Genomic DNA, 15,961 nt, shown 5'->3' with positions numbered 1-15,961 from the left:
CCCCCGAGAGGCCACCTCAGCCGCCTGGAGGCTCCCAAGCAAAACAGAAACATCCACACAACTGTGCTCAGACATCCCAATCTAATTTCTATCACAAAGAACACAAAGGCCAATCCAAATGTTTCAACACAGGTCTGTGGAATGTTTTCTAAAAAAAAAAAGAAAAAAAAAGAGGTGCGTTTAAAGGAGAAAGAAATTCTTTTGAAAATCTCCCCACTGATGAAAATACTGTCTGCTGTCGAACGTGCAGCCAGGACAGCGTGTGGAACTACATTGTTCACACACTTGCAGGTTTCAGCTGCAGAATTGCTCTGCACAAACACACTGTTGGCAAATCTGTATCATTTAAAGCTGGTGTTGTAGTCAAGACGGCACCAACCGAGACCAAGACATCATCAAGACGAGACAGCATCGAGATCCAGACCAGGCCAAGACATTTGGGGTTCAAGACCGAGGCCAAGACCTTATAGATCAAGGAAAAATAACAACAAAAGAGAAAAGAATGACCAGAATCTTTGAAATTCCAGTTTGCTTCTGAATGGAACAGCAACATCTCTTTTCAGCAAGGTGTCTTTGCTTCATAAAATTAAAAAAAAAAATAAATGAACTGGGAAAAGGGGGGCATGGTGTCACTCTGGGTGTCACCAACAGAGTGAAACAAGGCAGCAGCTGGATTCTTTTCTGTTATTATCGTGTTATTACACTACTGGCTGAGTCTTGACTGGTCTGGATCAAAAATTCAGCGTATAGTTGGTATAGTTTGGACCCAGCAGCAGTGGAAGGTTGTGTTGGTCTCTCTACAGTCGTATCAGTTACTCTCTACTGCCAGCAGTGGTAAATATGTCAATGACAAATGGGAACAGAATTCCAGTGTCACGTGAGCTTAGTTTAGCTAACTCAATCACGCCCCCCCCCCCCCCCCCCACCACCACCATCCCCAACACAGACACACACACACACACACACACACACACACACACTTAAACAAAATCGTTAATTTAAACAATTTTCATAGGTTTTAGGTTTTAAATGGAAACAAATTACTTGGAATTATTTACAAAACAAGACAAATTACGCAGGTCTTGGTGATTTTTTTAAAATACTTTTGGAAAATACTGACTTGCATACTACAAAATAGAAACCAGAGCATCAGTCATGCTCCAGCTTGTTCATAGCAGTGTGGCTGCATTTTCAACAATGACTAATTATCTATTGGTTTGTCTCAGCCGTCACGTCAATCTCCAATTATCTCCTTGTTAATTTGTTTCAGAAGTGGTTTCCCTGTTACAATCTGCTGAGTCTTCTCGCCGTCTGGGTGACTGACAAGTGTGACGTGTGAACAAGTTTCCTGCTTCCTGGTGGAAGAGAAGGTGGCGACGCTGCGTGTCAGCGGTGACGGTGGGGTGTTTGGTTTTTTTTGGTCGGCACTGGTTGCTGGTGTGGGTGAGCTATGAGCTGTGAGCTGTGAGCTGTGAGCTGTGAGCTGGGAGCTGTGAGCTGGGAGAGGCCCGGGGATGGGAAGTCTGGGAAAGTCTTAATGACAGACCGGTGGCGAGACACAGAGACACGGAGCCGTAACCATGAATCACGTGGTGATTAATGAGCAGGTTCCCATGGCCGGGGCCTTGTTTGATGGTACAACAAAAAGCTATCTGGACGGCGCAAACCTTATTTACACACACATTAGGGCCGATTAAGATAGAGGGTGGCGGGAAGGTGGGAAAGAGGTAGTGGGGGGGGGGGGGGGGGGGGCATGAGGGGCAGCGATAAGGAAAAGGGCGACGCGGCCAGCAGGTAAACTGGAGACGAGATGGAGCTAATGAGGGAGTGCAGGAGCGCAGCTGGCTGCAGAGTGGAGAGGAGGTGCCGCTAATGATAGCCTCCGACTCCCCCGACCCCTCCGAGGGGGAGGTGGTGGTGGAGGGGGGGGTAAGGGGGGGTGGCGGGAATCGTCCGAGGTCGTCTGCAGCCTCACTGGCGAGCCACGTTTCCCGCACGGTGATGAACCGTGAAGGCAACAATCAGGAAAGAGGGAGGCATGACTAGCCGAGAGCGCATCATTGATCTTTATGTATGAAAGACTGAAGAGATCATAGCAGCCTCAGATTGGAAGAAAGTTTTCCACCATTGAAGCACATAGCTGGGCTGTGGCCTTGACTCTATTAAAGCTAGCAGAGTTGCAAATCGAGACCAAACAAGACACCTCAGGTTCAAACTGCAGGCAGCCGGTGATGAAGAAGAAGAACCTTCACAGTCACCAGATGTTTTCATCCTCACAACTTTCACTTTCACCAGCTTGAAACACTCGCAGGAGCTCCGACAGCTCGTTGGCTGCTGGAAAAACACCTCAGCGCGTCTGCAGGCAAACGATCCTGGAGTTTGCTGCTGCTGCTGCTGCTGCTGCTGCTGCTGCTGCTGCTGCTGCTGCTGCTGCTGCTGCTGCGTCGGCCCCAACATGCTGCCCTGGCGTTGTCCATGAAGATGCTGTCAATTGTCTCCTGTTTCCTACACAATTCCATGTGTGTTCATACGTCGTATTGACGCCTTCAGTGAGAAACTGCAATGTCAACAGTCATGAGAATGAAAGAAAAGACATTCAATTCATAGGTTGAGTCCAAACTGTTGACTGCTGGCCTAAATATGGCAGATTTCAAGTCACAAGTGACATTTTGGGGAAAAGCAGCTGCTGCTCTGAGCGACGTCCGCACCACAGTGGACTCACAGAGCAGAGCGTTGGCGAGACAGGGGGCCATTTAGCCACCGCACTTTATTCAGGCGCATCAGACGCTGCCTCTGGCAATAAGAGACACTGCACATCAAACAGGCAACCGGCCTTCGGATGAGTGTGATTTGAAACTTGGGCCAATTAGAGGGAAGGCTGCTAAAACCCCGGCGTTGGCAGCCAGTGCAGGGGGGGGGGCGGGCGGGTTGTTGGACGATGGGCGGGGCCGGGCCGGGCGTGAGCAGGAAGTCCCGCCGGGTGTGAGCAGAGGGAGATGAAAGGCTGGCGCAGTGCGAGCGCGGCCTGCGCACGCCGAGCGAGACGTTCTCACGCCTCAGCAGCACTGCTGATCACGCCAGCGCCGCCCAATGTAAACTGCTGCGCCGTGTGTGTTGTGTTGTGTTGTGTTGTGTTGTGTTGTGTTGTGTTGTGTTGTGTTGTGCTGTGTTGTGTTGTGTTGTGTTGCATGCGGACGCTTGGCACCTCGGCAGGGTTTCATAATAAACGCCTGAGCCGCCGCGTGCCCGTTTGAAAAGCGTCGACTGCAAAATGAAGTGGCAAAGTCCTGAGAAGGATGCTGACTGATTCCTGCTGACTGATTCCTGCTGACTGATTCCTGCTGACTGGTTGCTGCTGACTGGTTGCTGCTGACTGATTCCTGCTGACTGGTTGCTGCTGACTGGTTGCTGCTGACTGGTTGCTGCTGACTGATTCCTGCTGACTGGTTGCTGCTGACTGGTTGCTGCTGACTGATTGCTGCTGACTGATTGCTGCTGACTGGTTCCTGCTGACTGATTCATGCTGACTGATTCATGCTGACTGATTGCTGCTGACTGATTCCTGCTGACTGATTGCTGCTGACTAATTCATGCTGACTGATTGCTGCTGACTGATTGCTGCTGACTGATTCATGCTGACTGATTGCTGCTGACTGGTTCCTGTTGACTGATTGCTGCTGACTGATTCATGCTGACTGATTCATGCTGACTGATTGCTGCTGACTGATTCCTGCTGACTGATTGCTGCTGACTGATTCATGCTCACTGATTCATGCTCACTGATTCATGCTCACTGGTACGTGCTCACTGATTGCTGCTGACTGATTGCTGCTGACTGATTCCTGCTGACTGTTTGCTGCTGACTGATTCCTGCTGACTGATTCCTGTGGACTGGTTGTGGTGTTGCGCTGAATTACTGTGATTTGTTGGTCCAGTTTGGAATGAGTGAAGCCTTTGGTTTTTCAGTATTAAAAGAGGTTTTATCGATTTATGCAAGCGTTTTTTTCTGACAATGAAAAGAATGAACAACCCGTTTCTTTGCTACGGATGCAGCAGTCACGCTAATCCGTATGATGCCTTTCACTTTGGTCACTACAAAACTTCAGTCCAGTAAAAAAGTCAAAAGAAATAATTAACATAGGCTAAAAATGCTCTGTTACAATGCATGCGACTCTTTTGGGAACAATTTTGCGTGTGCGGTTCAATATCAACGGTGCAGTTTAATCTCACCAAAGTTGCTTCAGGAGCTCCAACACTTGATGGTATCTTTGAGGATTAGTGGGTGGAATGCTCTTGGAGGAGAAGCTTCCACCCGTAGCGGGCGGCGCTCTGGTCTCGTCACATCCCACAGCCCTCACGCTGCTTCTCTCGGGGCCGCTATCAGATGTGAGAAGCCGGACACGTGGCTATTTTGGGCCAGCGACATAGTGGTGCTCTACAGTGTGTGCGTGCGTGTGTGTGTGTGCGTGCGTGCGTGTGTGTGGATCATGTATCTCCATGAGATGCGTGCGAGCCGCTCTCCTGGTGGAGGCGCAATTCATAAGCCAGTGAGGCACTGAAACCAATGAAACCAGCGCTCACTTTGTGAGACCTGAGGGAACAAAAGCCTCCAATAAATATCAATCTGTGCCATTTGACAAAATATCTAAAGAGAGGAGATCTAGATTTCTTTAAAATATGTACATTATGACGACAACCGTTTTTCACCTTTGGGTTTGGTTTGAACAGATCCACCGCCTGTTGAAATTCCAGGTCGCAGTCAGCAGTGTTTGATGCTACCTGGTTTACAACAGGGCAGATTGTGTGACATCAAGTTCATATCAGTCAAAAAGGTCTAGTTTCCTTCACAGCGTAGTTCAATGTAGTGCAGAACAATGTAGTTCTGTCGTTACTGTGACATGGACGCTGATCCGATGAAAACAGGGTTACGCCACTTCCTCTGGCCCGATCCAACGGAAAATTCAATCGGATCGGGGGCCCATTTGATCGGAATGGAGCGATCACGCAGTGTGATTTCAACCATGTCGGCGTTTAAACCAATGACTCGCGATCCCCTCTAGCGCACCAGTTTGAAATTGAAAGCGTTGGTGCGGCCTGAGCTCCTCAATTGGCAGACTATTGACACCATAAAAGGGAAAGTAAAACGCAGCCGGTTGCAAGGCAGCCACCCGAGAGGCAGAGTCAGCACTGGCCTGTGACAAACAGAGTCGGTTGCCACGACGCAGAACCTGCCCGCGTTCAGGTGATTCGCTTGCTTTCACGCAGCCAAACAAGCGTTGAATTGCCGCCTTTGTTGCACTCGACGAGGCAAAGACGCAAACAACAAAGACGACAGCAACAAACAAAAAAAACGGGAACAGCTGATCTTAATAAGAAGAGAGCAGCCGACTGGGAGAACATCCTCTGCTCTCCTGCGGGGATTAGATTACCCTCCTTGCAGGCTCCTCATGGCCCTCATGTGATTAAGCAAGTGCTGATTCAATAGTGCGACATCATAAGAGTTCGCTCCATTGACCATCATCATGTTCTCGCCACCTGGTGCCAAGAGAGGACGACACGGTTGGACATGCGGGTTGGAGTTTTGACTCAAACGCAGAAATATTTCTTTGGTTCAGCCGTGCGTTTACACGAAGGCGGCGTTTTCACTGAAACTGCAGATTTTCCAAAACGCCGCCTTGTCCGGCTTCGTGTAAACGTCAAAACCCATCTTTTCTGGAAACGCTGATGTCACAGCTAGAAACCACGCCCCCATCGTGCAAACCGTGCAACCGTGACGTGCAAACTTGGGTCATCGGATTTTTTACCAGTCTCTGGTTTTATTCACTTACAAATGACAGAAGGTAACCTAGTGTGACATATTTGAAGTCGTTTTTATCTTAAATTCAATCTTGACATACAGTGAATTGCCAACATAACAAATCGAGGCTTCCTGTGCAACTGAAACGACATTAACGCAGTAAATTGAAGCCCATGCGCAAACTTTTTGTTGTTTTTGATCCTTCCCATTAAATTGTTGCCGTGATGGCAGCTGACATTTGCCAATTAACGATCCTATCAACAAACAAAGCCACATAAAAGGGACGTCACACGCCCCGAGTGGTGAGCAGAACGTCCGTACAGCTAATTCTCACACCGAGCGCCAAACCGCCAGGAATGTTGATGTGATTATATGAACCGGAGCCGTCAGATGGTTTTGGACCTCACGTCTCAGTCTGTCGGAGGGAAAACAAATCAGTTTTACACCTTTGGGCCGTGAGCCTCTTTACGCTACAGTCACCTGGTTACACACACAAATCAAACCAATTCCACCCCACACTGTAGTTTGGTGGGACATTTTTTACTACCGTCTCGGACAAATGTGCTTTTTTTTTAAGTGATGTGTGCAGGTTGAGCTATTTGGTGACCTGAACTGGGAGCCATTCTGCTGACTCGGCGTCAAGTCAAATCAAAACATGACGAGAAAATGTCTCTTGATGCTTTGAGTCTTCATGTTGTTGTTGTGTTTTCCGTTTCCAATTTCCAATGGTGGAGTTGGACAGTGAGATGTTTTATTTTTCTGCAGCCTATTGCTCTGGTTGCCCTTGAACACTGGCACACAGGCACTGGAGTAGAATAGGAATAGAATGAAGAAGAAGAAGAAGAAAGAGAAGGGCACCTGTTGGTTTTAAGTGGCGTGCAATTTCAAGATCTCCTGTTATTTATGTCATGTACTGTAAATCTGTCAGAGCCTGCTTTTAAAATCTATTTTTAGCCGGCGTGTTGTGATGCCAGAGGTCCATATGTTGTGGGTGTAATGGACAATAAAGTTGTCAGATTTGCAGGACGGATGAGTGAATGCTGAAGGGGAGGGAGGTTGGGGGTTTGGGGGGGGGGGGGGTGGCTGACGGATGTGTGGGGACGTGGCTGACACATTCTGACTGTAAACACGTGTGCGGGCGGGTCAGACGGGCCGATCCTTTCATGTTATAAACTAAAAAGTTCTCAGCTGCTCTGCTCAGTTTTACAGGGACCCTATTGAGGACGTTTCCAGGTTGAATCATTTCATTTTGGTGGTCTACTGCTGGCAATACACACAATCCTACTTCATCACTGGCTACACCTTGGAACTGCCCACTCCCCTGTGATTGGCCAGCCGCTCCGCGTTAGCGCTCGCTAGTGGGGAACATGGCCACTAGCTCTCCTAGCGTAACGCCACACCCACATTTAAATGAACAAATAGTCTGCAGAGGAGTTTCTGTAATGATCGGGTTGGATTGTGTGTGTAAATTGCAATTTCTGGCACTTTGCTGTGTCTTCTTCTATCGTCCGCTTAGTGCAACAGCAGCCTTGATTTAGATCTGCTCTACTTTCATTCCATTCTCTCCATCTAGGTCTCAATGTTGGCCCCTATCTGAGTCTGACCCTAAGTCTTTTTGGCAAAAATGTGAACCCACAACCTAAATTCACAGCATGTGAGTGGATTCCCCAGTGACTGACAGCCACTTGACTGTCTTCACGATGCAGCGCGCTAATGCCAAAAGTGTCGAGACCCACAACCTTGGAAGGAATCAACACGAAGCAAACATAGAAGGGTTGGTACACTGAATTCCTGGTGGCAAACTACAAACAACCAGAAGGTGAAAAGTGGCCAGTTTTGGAATTACATTCACTGTGCAGTATAGCCGTCAACTTTTCTTGGGGGTTCACACTGATTCTCTTGTCTGTCATTGTGCCTATAATTGCCAACAGTGTTCGCACTTTCAGCAAGAGCAGTTTTATGAAGGGCGCCTGAAGGAATCCACAAAAATTACCACTTTGCATTGCACACACTACCCCAGTGATTCATCAGCTTCCTGAAGATCAATGAGGACAAGTTGCCTAACAACCATAAATTGTTGCTTATATGAATCTTTCTGGCTATTATTCATTGTTCCTCAATAAAACGTGTCAGCAGAAGTATTTCAGCAATTTGAAGGATTACGTTAGGATTATGTGTGAGTCCTGAAGCAGCAATTGAACTGATTTCTTGTCTCGATTCACTGTGTGACTGCTCAGGTGAATTGCTGTGTTGGCCCTGTGGGGAAACGGCTGGTTTTCCGTTTCAACTCGGCTCCGCTTCCACCGGCTGCCTGTCAGGATGAGCTGTGAACAAACAGCCAGTCACCTGGCGTTCCCAACAAAATGCCTGACTGACTCACTGACTCAAGTGACTTCAAACGCTGATTCACTTCACCGCCTCATATGAACTTGAGTCAGCAAAATGAAGTTTTCCCACCAGTAGTTTGAAGCTAAGTTGAGGAGAGCATTCATTCTACTGCCAATCATGGCAGTGCTGTGTCATTGATTGATTTCTCAATGTCCCTGGAGGTCCAGCAGCAGCAGCAGCAGCAGCAGCAGCAGCAGCAGCAGCAGCAGCACAGGTTGCCTCTACTGGCCCTGCCGCTGCTAACATATCCGTTGACTGGCGGACGGTGGATGTGTGTCAGGTCTCCAGGGGGCAACTTTTGGGAGGGTGGCTTTACTGATACGCTGCTGACAGTGAGTTGGGGACACGGGGCAGCTGGGAATGCAGATTGCTGGCCCCCGTTGTATTTACACAGTCGCAGTGTGGACGAATACAGTGCAGACGCAGAGTATTCTATGAGAAAAACTGTCAAAGCACCCAAGGGTGCCATCCTCCACTTTTGGGAAGATGAGTTCAAACGGCTTCACCATGTTCTAATAATTTAAGCAGAGGCTCCCTGCCAGTCATTTCACATGTTTCTTGAGAATTTGCATAATTCCGCATTAAAATGACGTCAAATCTCAGTCAGTTTCGCTGCTGTTCAGCCTCAGCTCAGCCTCAGTTCAACCAGTTGACTTCAGTCTGTCTGATCAGCTCTTAATCTCTCCACAAGGCTTTTTATGGTTGTTTGGCTCACAAAAAGGCCTCTGCTAATTTTCCTGCTTGACACTGCTGTGATTGATGTAAAAAAAAAAAAAAAAAAAAAGGGGGGCCAAACATAACACAATGAAGTTACGGTGCCCAAAGTCTACAAATCAACTTCTCGTCTTAGTTGTTGTGTTTTGTTTTGTTTTCTTGCCCTGAGCTACCAGCAAACATCCCGGTGCTTAGAAACCAAACTAAACACAGAAGATCCAGATAAAGAAAAGAGAAGAACTCACAAATACCTGCTTATTCAATCTTTTGTGATTTGTGAATACATGAGTCAATGCAAATATATATATATATACTTAAAAAAAAAAGCATGAAAAAATGTGACATGATAAAAGAAATGAAAGAAACACACAATATAAAACTGAGCATAGGATTGAAGTATAAAAGACGGCACGCCATGTGATTTATCTCAAAAATGAGGCGGCTCACCAAATCACTCCATCCGTCTGCTGCTGCTCCGCTACCCCCCCTCTGTCACAGTTTGCCCTGCCCTGATCTAGATTAAACTTTATATAGTAATTGTACAATATATAAAACCGTACTTGAATGTCATTGGATTCATGTCTAAATTTAGCGGACCATGTGAGAAACAATAGAGCAGAAATATTTATTTAAAAATAAAAAAATAAATAAAAAAAATAAACATCACTCCAGATTATTACGGCGATTGTTGCCTCACAATGCCAGACAACATACATCAAAACCCACAAGTGGAGTTGAACAAGGACACACTCAGAGCTTGCCCCGCGTGTTGACGCCGGCTGAATAGAAAATAAAGTAAGTGGCAACAGGGAGGCACCGCCGACTGATGTGTATTTCCTGCTTTATTCTCCACTCGTGTTCCTCCGCGTCCCATAAATCTATTAATACAGCGCCGCCGCTGTGAGCGCCAGCGGCTCCTTCGAGCAGCGGCGCTCTGCGGGCGACGCGCGGCGACGCGAGCCCGCGCCGCGGCGCACGTACGCACGCGGGGGGAGCTGCCTGCGCGCGGCCGTTTGTTATCAGCAGGAACCCGGGGCTCCGCCAGGGAGGAAGTCTTACTGGTTCCCACCATAAGTCAGCGGAGGCCTAATCAGCGGCGCTGGCTTGATGAATGGAGCTCCGCGCCGCGCCGAGCCCGGCAGCTTTGTCACGGAGCCGTAAACAATGAGGGAGTCGGGTCCGTCTGACAATCAGAACCAGCTCTCAAGGACTTCTCAACTTGTTTGAATGCGGCCTCGCCGTGTTCCCAACTCATGTTCTCCCCCCCCCCCCCCTCCTCTTTTTAGCGCCAGTCACATGGTCTGGTGAGATGACAGGCTCCACGTTCTCAGCCGCAGTAAATCACATGCGCGCGCGCGCGCACACACACACACACACACACACACACGCGCGCGCGCGCGCGCACAAAACACTCCATCACCGTGGGCGTTTACACTGCGTGACCCCAGCGGAGTCTGTTCACAAATATTGGGATATAAAAAGCGCGACCAAGACAGAGAGATAAGTGGACGATAACCACGGCGTTCTCACACTGGCACTCTGTTGACCGGCACCTGAGATACAGTTCGTGAATCAACGTTCAGCAACACACCAGCACGGCTGGCTCACTGAGCAGCTATTCAGTCAACCCTGGGGGAGCTCGTACCGATTTGAAGCACAATTTTTTTTTTTTATTATTCTAAGCTGAACTTTACTTGGCAACAAACTTTTGGCAAATTAATTTGAAATTTGTAAAATATTCCATAAAATTTCACTCGCAGTATTAGGTTTTAACATGTGTACTCTGCTGGTGCTAATGTGGAATGCTAAGTGCTAAATTCTGTGTGTGGAAAAGCTGCTTTTACAAGGACCAAATGTGGTTGTGTGAGGAAGAGAGAGAATGCGACTTTGGCTGTCAGATGGAGGAGCCAGGAGGAAGAGGAAGGGGAGGGACTTAGGTGAGGAACCAGAATGGCTTCTGTTGCTTCCAAACAGGTGACTTCCTCTCTTAACTCCTCGCCGGCAGTGCCACTTCTAGTTCACTCCCAGTTCACTCCCAGTGAATCCCAGTTCAGCTTTCCTGATCCGTCCTTTTCTTCTCCTCTGTTTGAACTTCCCTCTGTTTCCCAGCAGGTGTCTCTGATTTCTCAGATCCCCTCCTCCACTTTGTGTGATGTCACTTCCTGTTTGCCTCACTTCCTGTGTCCTGCCTTGCTACAATCTTATATGAGTCAACCATAAATACACAAGATCTTCTTCTATTTGTTAGATACAAATGGCCTTAGGAGGTAAAATAACCATTAATAATAATCATAGTGAGCATGTGAACATTAATTTGTATAGATGGATCCAATTTCAGTAAAATTAAAGGTAATTAATACAAAGGTAATGCGTGTGTGTGGTGGATTATTAGTTTGGTAGAATTTTCAGATGATTTAAATAGAAAATTAATAAATAGATAAATAAAATACAGACATCACTGAGTGCAGCGCCTTAGAAATAACAAAAAATGAAAAAGTTCAAGATTTGATTGTCATTGGCTGAAACTGAAAAATGTGTGTACACATTTGAAGCATCACTTCCTTGACAGGAGAATCTTATTACTGTGTAGAACATTTTGTGAAAAAAAATTTAATCTTTCCTTATTTGAAAATATGGGAGGACACCGCAAAGCGAAATGAAATACAGGAGTTCGATGAAAAAAATCGGAAGGGTTTGGTGAGAATGCGTGCAAATTTGTTAAACCTGTGTCTTACTTCAGGATTTTCAGCAATCTTTCTCTAGTTAAGGCCATATTCTTCTGATAATATGACAATTCTTACTACTGACCAAGACAAAGGCCTTACTTTATGTGCCTGGGACTTCTGATCTCCTGCACTCTAACATAATTTATCATTCAAACAGACAGCAACTGCAAACTCGGCACTGATTTGCTGCGAGGCATCTCTGTTCCACAGCTCTAGTTTTGTACCTCACTGTTTGTTTCTATCAACTTCAATCATCTGGGATTGCAACCACAGATGTCCTAGTCTTGATATTTAAAAGTTTGTGGAATCAAAGACAAATCAAATGCACTTCAACCGTCGTCCTACAAAATGACTACAACGACCTCCGAGTCTGTGTGACCGTCCACACTGGAACCTGGCGGTTAAATGACGGTGGCGTCGTATGATTTTCAAACCTCAGGTTCAGCACCAATCCGATCATTATCTTTCTGGTGGGAAAGCAAACCCCCCCCCCCCCCCCCCAAAAAAAGGCGCGGAACCGCAAAAATAATAATTTGGACAGGAAATATGGAGGCTCGTCAACCTTTGAACCGAGTAGCGGAAAAAAATAAAAATGACCTAAATATCGGAAAGGGCGGGGACACAAAAACTGTGGCCTGACTCTTGCAAGGAGTGGACTGGCTTGCTGGGACAGTGTGTGATTAGACTGTGCTGAGGTCGGGACTGTCGCAGGGGTGTGAGGAGTGGTCGGGAAGGGGTTGGGGGGTGTGGGAGGGGCTACCTCATGTGGTAGTTATTGTATTAGCCCCAGAGAGTAATGAGGGTGCTTCACTTTGGTCTCCTCTCAGGTAGCGTTTAGCGCCAGCGAGCGCTGATAATGAGAGGGAGGAACAGGGTGTGTGTGTGTGTGTGTGTGTGTGTGTGTGTGTGTGTGTGTGTGTGTGTGCGCGCGCCAGTGGGCCATCTAATGACAGTGAGGTGTTTGGCTTTTTTGATTCTTTTTTGCCAGCCCCGCACTGACTGACTGACTGACTAGCTGACTAGAAATAAAAGAGATTTCCATTTCCTGTCTAATTCCTTGTGTAAATCTTCATTTCCATGTTGCTTGCTATCAAGAATGGTTGTTATATTTTTCTCTTTGATGACTTGTTCAAAAAAATATTCCACCCCCTCCTCCGTGCAATCATAACGCTCCACTTTCACTTGAAGTGAACTGGTCACGTGACTCCGTATGTCACGTCCGCTGACGTGTCAATGTGAAAAAAGTGTTTCCATGACACTTTTGCGACATTCCTCTGCTTGGATATGTCTGAAAAACCACCTCATGAGAGCATCAAAACCTTTTAGCCGTATTTGAGAGGTTTTTCCAAGTTTACCTGCTTCCATCACCAGTTTTTATTGCCATATTGAGGTTTTGCACAAATGCTTGGGGTGATGGAAACGCAGCTAGTGACTGGTACACTACACGCAACCACAGGTGCATTTGTGTGTGCGTGCGTGTGTGTGAATGAAGGAGTTGGGAGTGTCTCCATCAAGCGCTTGGAGCCAGTCTTTAGTCTGCTGCACCCACAGACAGTCTGGAGCTGCTCGGCACACCAGAGGTTTGTGTTGGCAGCCTGTTATAAAAAGGAGAAAGAAAGGAGGAACCAGATTTTAATCTTGCAGGGTGTTTCAGCAACGATAATCGGCGCCCAATGACGCTTTTTCCCAATCAGATGAAAACCACTTGAAGGCGTTCTCGACAAACCGCAGCAAAAAAAAGCTTCCAATGGGAGGTCTGCCGCTACCAGCGAGCGAACCTGCGTCACGGGACATTCCTGAAAAAAAAAGAAGAGAAAAAAAATGGACCTGGCAACCGCGATGTGCTCTGTTACGTGATTTAATGGGCGTGTGTAGGTGCGACTGGTTGTGTTTTGATGCTTCCGATCAAAAGGCCCCTCTGTGATGGATATAATGACAGTCATTGGCGGGAGTGATATCTGTTGACTTGGGAAACACCTACCGAGCTTTGAGCAGTGAGAGTGTGAAAAGAAATCTTTAAGACGGTCAAAGTAGATAAATCAAAATTAATCAAACACCCAGTCGGAGGTAAATCCCATCCAAATTTGGACACTGTGCTTTTCATTTTCCCTCAAAGTCCTTCTACACCAGACATGGCCAAACTACGGCCCGGGGGCCATGTGTGGCCCTTGAAGCTTTCTAATCCGGCTCACCAAACTTGAAGAAATTATATTAATAGGAAGTGAGTGATAAAATAGCTCAAGTTCACCAACTTTTAATTTTTTTCCCGAGTGTTTTAAGACTTCATTTAACAAAGATAATGTGAGGGAATCCCTCTCTTTTTCTTCACAGAGGTATATTTGATTTCGCACTTCAAACCCCTGTCAGCATAACAACAGTGGCAGCCATGTAAAGCCAAGTAAAGGATCTCACACAGTATGTTCAACAAGTAAACTGTTGAATTGGCAGTATTTGAAAATGCCAACCGGTAGTCTTTCCAATCACTAACCAAGCTATTTGACAAGAGTTAAACAAACATTGCTGGCATAATCTGCCTTAACGTAGCTTAGCAACCAAGACAACAAGCCAGTACTGCGTGCAATTAGGCTAAAATCCACTGAGACGCTGCGTCAAGCCCAGAGATGTGAAAGGTGAGCTCGGCGTGTTGCCTGGTGACACCGCAGGGCGCCTTGATTTTTAACATGCGAGCGCATTAATCATTCTGTGTGTGACAATTATTAAGCCAGCCCATTGTTAAAATCTGAAGGTACAGGATGTTTTCATAGTAGTCGATGCCGATGGTGCTTCTGGTTGTTAACTTTTCCAAACTGGCTGCCAGTGCCAAACTGCCTGGGCGGAACTCTATTCGCTATTCACTAATGTAGCCGTGTGTGCACAAGGCACTGCGCACACGCATTTATCAGAGCTTCAATACGAACAGGTCACCTTGTGATTAGTCTGTGTACAAAGTGCGCTCAAAGGGTAAAGTGATAACAGCAAAGTTCAGACGCGAAAAGGTCTTTAATGTTCGGAAACACTTTCCAAAACATGGAGCGATATTTGCAATATGATAATCCCTCACTGCTCCTCTAAACTGGCAGTGCAAAACACCTTCAACTGGCCCTATTATGGCAATCCATCCACCCTCTCATCCATCCATTCATCCACCCACCCATCCATCCATCCATCCATCCATCCATCCATTTTCAATACCTGCTTCTTCCTGAACTCAGGGTCATGGGGGTCTGCTATGCCTGTCCCAGCTGTCATTGGGCGAAGGCAGCGTGGAACCCTCTACAAGTCATTATGGCAATCCCCAGATCTAATACATTGATTTTGGTGACCCACTTCCAACGATGAACAAGGTTTGTTTGGTCAAAAAAAACTTGTAGTTTGAGCTGTGAAGGCCTAAAAAAAAAAAAAGTGCTTTTGTTCTCTTTGCTGTTCTCCACTATATGAAATAAAGGAACAAACTTGGGAAATATCCCATCTAGGGTGGAAATCAGGTTAGGAGTTCAATCTACATTTGAAGCATTTGGAAGTTAACACCGACTACACAGAACTACCTGGAGAGTTTCCTGCCAGGTGATCAATGGCAGAATCAACTTATATTGTATCCAGAAAGATGGCTGTAAAGTCTCTGTGGCTTCAGTCTAGTCGCCAAGTGCAGTCGGCTTCGTGGTGTTGTGGGCGGGCATTGGGTCACACATTCCACTCATGCTCCAATCATTGCTCACCTCCGGTACCACCCACACATCCAAGTATGAAATCTTCCAGTTTCAAAACGTTCCGGAAACTGAAGGTGGCGCTGACCTTGAAGCCAAACTCCTGGCTTTGAAACCAGTACTGGCAAACCAGTTGCTGCCGTCACGATGACTTTGACCATCTCGATGTACAGCCAATGGGACAAACATATTTCTTAGTATGATGATGTTGCGTTTAGGGAACAGGTTTCAAAAAATAAATGGAATGTTTTCTTCTTCATGTGGACCAGGTCTGAGGTCTTGATGAATGGGGTCAAAACTGAGCAAGAATCTCAGCCATGCTGCATTGTGGAACTAAACTCTTGCCAGTTTGGAGTTCGGAGAGGTCGACGTGCAACAGGTCAGATAAATCTCAGCCATCCAGCTGCCTCGCAAGACAACAAATCTTCCTACTGTCCAAAATATGTGAGCCTTCTGAGAAGCTGCTCGATTTGGAGTAAATGCTTTGGTTTCAATAGTTCCTCTTTCCGAAGCTCCGTAATTTGGATCTTTCGCCATGAAGGGGCTGTTACAGGAAATTGGCATGGGTGCACACACACACACGCACACACACACACACATACACACACACATACAAAATCTATTGAGTCATT

This window comes from Nelusetta ayraudi, unplaced genomic scaffold, assembly GCF_046127955.1.
Source record: "Nelusetta ayraudi isolate G7.1 ecotype Tasmania unplaced genomic scaffold, CSIRO-AGI_Nayr_v1 ptg000021l, whole genome shotgun sequence".
NCBI lineage: Eukaryota > Metazoa > Chordata > Actinopteri > Tetraodontiformes > Monacanthidae > Nelusetta > Nelusetta ayraudi.
Note: the sequence above shows the minus strand (reverse complement) of the source record.